Here is a 7,028-nt window from a genome sequence, read left to right on the forward strand (position 1 = left end):
TTCATTCAGAGGCTATGTAAACAATGCTGGATTTAGGCTTTCACTGCATTCTGTTCTATGAAAACCAGGTTTTTCCAAATCCACTGCTTCACAACTGTCTTATAATCAGCCAAATAGCCAGCAGCTCCTCCTTTCTTACTTATTCCAAAATACTAGTATAGATCACAACCAAAACCTCCTTCTCCTCCAGGGGAAAATGTGAGGGCAAGGTTGTCCTGTCGTTCTTCGACAGATAGCCTCAGGGCCCATAGGCCAATAAGAGGGAAGCTCTGTTTCCCATAATTAGTGTCACATCACTGCTCATGTTTTTGTGTGGTCCTCTGAAAACATGAAAGATGTCCTCTGAAAAGGCTGAAAGATGCAGTGTGTAAGAATTTTAAGATGTGCACACCCACACCCACACCCACACCTTGATGGCCAGAAGAGGGTATCCACAAGGAACCTTTCAAACTTCTTTTCCAAACTACTCTCCCTCCCAATTCCACATCATAAAATCAACTTTATGCCTTTGTATAAATAACACAAAAACAAGGAAATAAAGACCCAGAAAACTCTTTTCCTCTTCCAAGTTAGTGACCTCATGGATTTTGTTGCCCAGCTTCTGGAAAACAGTGTGGTGATGCTTCTGGGAAACAGGAGGCAATGAACAAAAACAGTTCTTCTCAAACTCCATCGAATCTGTCCTGCCAGCCTGGTGGGCCCTGTGGAGAAAGAAAAATTTGGTCCTTAGGAGGGCTCTGGCTTGTGACAAGGGAGATCCCCACTGCCAGGACAAGCCCTGGCCACAGAAAATATTGGCTTAAAAACATTCTCCTGTAATATCTCTGACCCAAATTTTAGCACCATTTTTCTTTTCTGTTTCACTTTTTAGGACTGAACCAGTTTCCAGAGGCAAGTGGCATATGCCTTACACTTGGTATCATTCTTAATTTCTTCATTCATTAACTTCCCATTCCTTTTAAAAAATATGTTTTTGCCCTGATAGCCCCAATGGCCACTGACAAAGACTTTTATTTCCCAGTCGATAAGAGAGACACCTTCCTTGCCTTGCTCATGGTCTGGATGAGGTGCGTGTGGCCATCCACACCCTTGGTCACACAATTGTCCAGTGGCTGCTTCACCTGCAGCTCCTTACCCCCTGCATCTGTTGAGTTTTTGGGTTTGTCATTGCAATGCATGGTGTACCCAGTCAGGTGGTCCTGGAACTTCTCCAGCTAGCTGGTCCCCAAGGTCTGGGCTTGAGCCAGAGGCCCATGGCAGCATTCAATGCACCAGTGCACCTGCTGCATGTGCACAACAGCTGGTGGTGCACCGGAACATGAGGCCCTGCAGCTTCCAGATGGTCTCTCTCTCCAGATTCTTCACCATGGAGTCCACCTCCTGCACTCACAGCTGCTGCAACTCCACTATAATGACCCGGTGCTGCCACCCTATTTCTTACTATCTTCCTGTGTTCCATGCCCACACATGATCTGCCTCTGCCCATCTCCTTCTGTCTTCTTGAGATCCCTACTGACACATGTCCTGAATATGCTCATCTTTTTCTTTATTTCTGTGTTCCAATCCCCGTATGTTCTGTAGCTGTCCTGCAGTTGGTCACTTTCAGTGATCTATACCCACACATGGTCTGCTCTACCCATCTCTTACTGCCCTCCTCACATTCATACCACATATGATCTGGATTTGCCCATCTCTGTCTGCCTGTGTTCTATATCCACACATGTTCTGCCATTTCCTATCATCAGTTAGCGGATTCCTGTGCTCCATACCCACACATGATCTGACTCTGCCCATTTCCTTCTGTCTTTCTGAGCCCCATACCCACACATGACCTGGTTCTGCCCATTTACAGCTGCCTTCCTGAGCCTCACACCCACTCATGATCTGAATCTTGTCACCTTGACCTGTCTTCCTGAGCCTCACACCCGCACACGTGATCTGTTATTTCCTATCAGTTACTACTTTCCTGTGTTCCATACCCATACATGTTCTGGCTGTGCCCATCATTTCCTGTCTTCATGAGACCCCTATCCACACATGATCTGGCTTTGCTCACCACATTTATTCTTCCTGAGGTCCATAACCACACATGATGGGACACTTTTACCATCTTCCTGACATACTTACCCACACATGACCTGCCTCTTTCCATCACTTACTGACTTCCTCATATTTATACCCACACATGATATGATTCCGTCCATCTCCTACTGTCTCACTGAAATTCACGTCCAAACATGATCTGCCTCTGTCCATCACTTACCTTCTTTCTGACATTCATATGCACACATGATGTTTTACACCTCTCTTCCTGCCTTCCTGACACTCACACCTACACATGATCTGCCTCTGCCCTTCTCTTACTGTCTTCATGACACTCATACCCACACATGATCTGCTCCTGCCCATCTCTTGCTGGCATCCTGACATTGATGCCCAACATACCTGTCTCTGCCCATCACTTTCTTCCTGGTATTCATACACACACATGATCTGCCTCTGCCCATCTCTTACTGTGTTTGTGCATTCATACTTACACATAATCAGCTTCTGCCTGTCTCTTCATGTCTTCCTGATATATATCCTCACATATCATCTACCTTTCCTCATCTTTTACTGTCTGACTGACATTCCTCGCTGCACATGATTTGCCTCTCTCTTTACTGTCTTTCTAGCATTCATACCCACACATGATCTGCCTCTGCTCATCTTTTACTGTCTTTCTGAAATTCATACCCACAGATGATCTGCCTGTTTATATCTGTCTTTCTGACATTCACATTTAGAAATAATCTGCATTTTCCCATCTCTTACTATATACCTAAACATTCATACTCACACGATTTGCCTTGCCTATGTTTTACTGACTTCCTGTCAGTCATACCCATATGTGATCTTCCTCTGCCCATCTCTTGTCGTCTTTCTGACATTCATACCCACACATTATATGATTCATGATTCTGTGCATTTTTTGTCTTCCTGAGACTCATTTCCACACAAGGTCTGGCTATGTTCATAAGTTTCAATTGTACTGTATCATACACACGCATAATCTGTCCATACCCATGTTTTTCAGTTTTCCTGTCATCCGTACCCATCCATTACCTGGCTATTTCCGTCTCTTTCGTACTTTCTCTGTTCCATTCTTTGATAGATTTTTCACTTGTCTTCACTTTCTGTGTTCCTGTGACCCATTCCCACAAAAGATCTGGTTATTCCCTACTGCTGGGACTGGGCCCAGCAGTCCTGAGAAGGAGGTGACTGCAGTTCTGTCTTCCTGAAATGCGCACCCCCTTATTGTCTGTCCCTGCTTATTTCCTACAGACTTCCTAAGATTCCTACCTACACACGAAGGGGCTATGCCCATTATATTCTTGTTTGTGTCTTTCATACACACATGTGATCTGCTTTTGCCCATCTGTTATGTCTTCCTGACATTCATAACACACATTATCTGCCTCTGATCATCTCTGTCTTTCTGACATTCATACTCATACTTTATCTGCCTCTGTTCATCTCTTCCTCTTGCCCTGACATTCATACCACACATAACGTTATAGGCTTATCTTTTACTGTCTTCCTGAGACTTGTGGCACACTTGATCTACCTCTGCTTATCTCTTACTGTGCTGACGTTCATAGCCGGACATTATCTGCCTCTACCCATCACTTACTGCCCTTCCGACATTTATTCCTACATGTCACCTGCCTCTGCCCTTCTCTGACTATTTTCCTGACATTCACAACTACATGTGATATGCTTCGCCCTACTCTTACTGTCATCCTGACCTTCATACCAGAAGTGATCTTTCTCTCTCCTCTTCTTACTATATTCCTGACATTCACACCACACATGATGTGCTAGGCTTATCTTTTACTGTTGTCCTGACATTCATACCACACCTGATCTACCTCTGCCCATCTCTCACTGTCTTTTTGACATTCACACCCACACATGATCTACCTCTGCTAATGCTTTACTGTATAATTGACATTCATAACCACACATGATCTACTTTGCCCATCACTTACTTGCTCCCTGACATTGATACCACATTGATTTGCATCTGTCCCTCTGTTACTGTCATCCTGATATTGATGCCAGACATGACCTACCTCTGCCCATCTCTAACTGGTCTTGTGACATTCATACTCACACATGATCTGTCTCTGCCCATGTCTTACTGTCTTCCGGACATTCGCCCTCACACATAATCTGCCTTGGTCCATCTCTTATTGTTTTTATGACATTTATACCCACACATGATTTTCCTCTGCCCGTCTCTTACTGTCTTCCTGATATTCATACCCACACAGAATCTACCTCTGCCATATCTTATTGTCTTCCTGACATAAATACTCACACATGATCTCCTCCACCCATCAATTACTTGCTTCCTGACTTTGATACCCACACATCGCGTGCCTCTTTGTATCTCTTACTGTTCTCACATTCATACCCAAGCATGATCTGCCTCTGCCCATCTTTTATTATTGCCCTGACGTTTGTACCAGACATGATCTTTTTTCAAACATCTCTTACTGTCTTCCGGACATTCACCCCACACATGATCTGCCTCTACCCATCTCTTCCTGTCTTCCTGATGTTCATAGTCACATATGACCTGATCTGCCTCTTATTGTCTTCCTGACATTCATACCTCACATAATCTGTCTCTGCCCATCTCTCCCTATCTTCCTGACATTCATACCTACAAATGATCTGCTCTGCCCATCTCTTACTGTGTTTCTGACATTCATACCTCACATAATCTGTCTCTGCCCAACTCTCCCTGTCTTCCTGACATTCACGTCCACAAATGATCTGCTCTGCCCATCTCTTACTGCCTTCCTGGCATTCATACCTCACATAATCTGTCTCTGCCCATGTCTTACATCTTTTTGACATTCATACATACACATGATCTGCCCTTGCCAATCCTTTGTGGTCTTCCTGACATTCATAACCACATATCATCTGCCTCTATCCATCTTTCACTGTCTTCTCAACTTTCATACTCACACATGATCTGCCTCTGTCTTTTACTGTTTTTGTGACTTTCATACCACACATGATCTGCCACTGCCCATCTGTTACTGTCTTCCTGAAATATATACCCACACATGATCTGCTCTTCCATCACTTCCTTTCTTCCTTCCAAACCACACATGATCTCACTCAGCCCACCTTTTACTGTCGTCCTCATACCACACAAGATCTGCCTCTACCATCTCTTACTGACTTCCTGGCATTAATATTACAAATTATCTGCCCCTTCATCTTCAGTGTCTTCCTGACATTTACACCGAAAGATGATTTGCCACTCTCCGTGTCTCTGTTTTCCTGATTTTCAAACCCACCCATGATCTGCTCTGCCCATCTCTTACTGTCTTCCTGACATTCAGACCACACATAATCTGCATTTTCCTGTCTCTTACTATCTTCCTGACATATAGACTCACATATGATCTGCTCTGCTCTTTACTTCCTTCCTTCCTAACATTGACACCACACATGATCTGCCTCTGCCCATCTCTTACTGTCTTCCTGACATATACACTCTCATATGATATGCTCTTCCCATCACTTACTGTCTTTTTGACATGCACGCACACACATGATCTGCCTCTGCCCTTTGCTTACTGTCTTATTTTCACTCATAGCCACCCGAAATCTGCATCTGCCCATATCGTACTCTCTTCCTGATACTCATAACAACACATTATCTGCTTTGCCCATCTTACTGCCTTCTTTACATTCACCCCCACACATACTCTGCATGCTCTGCCTCTACCCATCTATTACTGCCTTTCTGACATTCATAGCAACACATGCTTTGAGGCTGTTCTTCTCTTACTGCCTTCCTGATATTCATGCTCACACATGATCTGCATCTGTCCATCTTATACTGTCTTCCTGACATTTATACCCACACATGGTGTGCCTCTATCTGTCTTTTGCTGTCTTTCTGCCATTCATACTTACACAAGATCATCCTCTGCTCATCTGTTCCTGTCATATTGGCATATACCCCACAGATGATTTTCCTTTGCCCATCTTTTACTGTCTTCCTGACATTCATCCTTACACATGATATGCTTCTGTTCATTCCTTGCTGTCTGCCTGACATTCATACCCCCACATGGTCTGCCTCTGTCCATCTCTTACTGATTTCCTGACATTCATAGGCAGGCATGTTTTGACTCTGTCCATTTCTTACTGTATTCTTGGCATTCAGAGCCACACATGAGCTGCCCTCTCCCATCTCTTACTGCCCACCTGACATTCATGCCCACACTTGATCTGCCTCTTTCCATCTCTTTCTGTCTTCCTGACATTCATACCACACATAATCTGTTTCTGTCTCTTACTGTCTTCCTGATCTTCATACCCACACATGATCTGCTTCTTCCCGCCCTATTGTCTTCCTGACATTCATACCCACGCATGATCTGCCTCTGCCCATAGCTTACTGTCTTTCTGTCATTCATACCCACATGTAATATGGCTCTGCCCATCTCTTCTTGTCTTCCTGCCATTGGTACCCACACAGGATCTGTCCTAGCCTGTCTCATCTTTCTGTGCTCCATCCTCACACCTCTTCTGCTCCTGTCTGTGTCTTTCTGTTTTACAAGGGTCCAAATCTACCCATGATGTCTTTCCTTCCCTTATCTCGTTGCCTTACTTGATTCTGACACTTACCAAATATTGGACCCATCCTTCTCCTCTCAGCCACTCTTGTGAATCTGCCCTGGCCATTTCTCAGAGCTTCTACATGTCCAGCTTCCTCCTGAATTCAGACCCTGCCCTGGCAGTGCCTCTTCCTGGGTTTCTCTGTTCCCAGGGTTTGGGGTATCTTCTTCTTTGGGTCATTAGTGTCTCAGTTCCAATGTCACCGCTCAGAGAAGTCTTCTGTGACCATCCCTCTTGGCATGTCCTCCTTCCTTGTCATCCCCTTTTACTTTCTTCACAGTGCTCCACGCCTTTGGGAGGAATTTTGTTCATGTCTGTTTTCCCTCCCCTTGCTG

At 44.6% G+C, this 7,028-nt stretch overlaps 1 pseudogene; it reads right to left on the minus strand.

Annotated features, from left to right (window-relative positions):
- Window positions 1-1,010: 1,010 nt before the first annotated feature.
- On the minus strand, window positions 1,011-2,422 carry LOC116556583 (annotated as a pseudogene).
- Window positions 2,423-7,028: the final 4,606 nt, after the last annotated feature.

This window comes from Sapajus apella, unplaced genomic scaffold (genome assembly GCF_009761245.1).
Source record: "Sapajus apella isolate SASKATOON/1434 unplaced genomic scaffold, GSC_monkey_1.0 scaffold17, whole genome shotgun sequence".
Classification (NCBI taxonomy): Eukaryota; Metazoa; Chordata; class Mammalia; order Primates; family Cebidae; genus Sapajus; species Sapajus apella.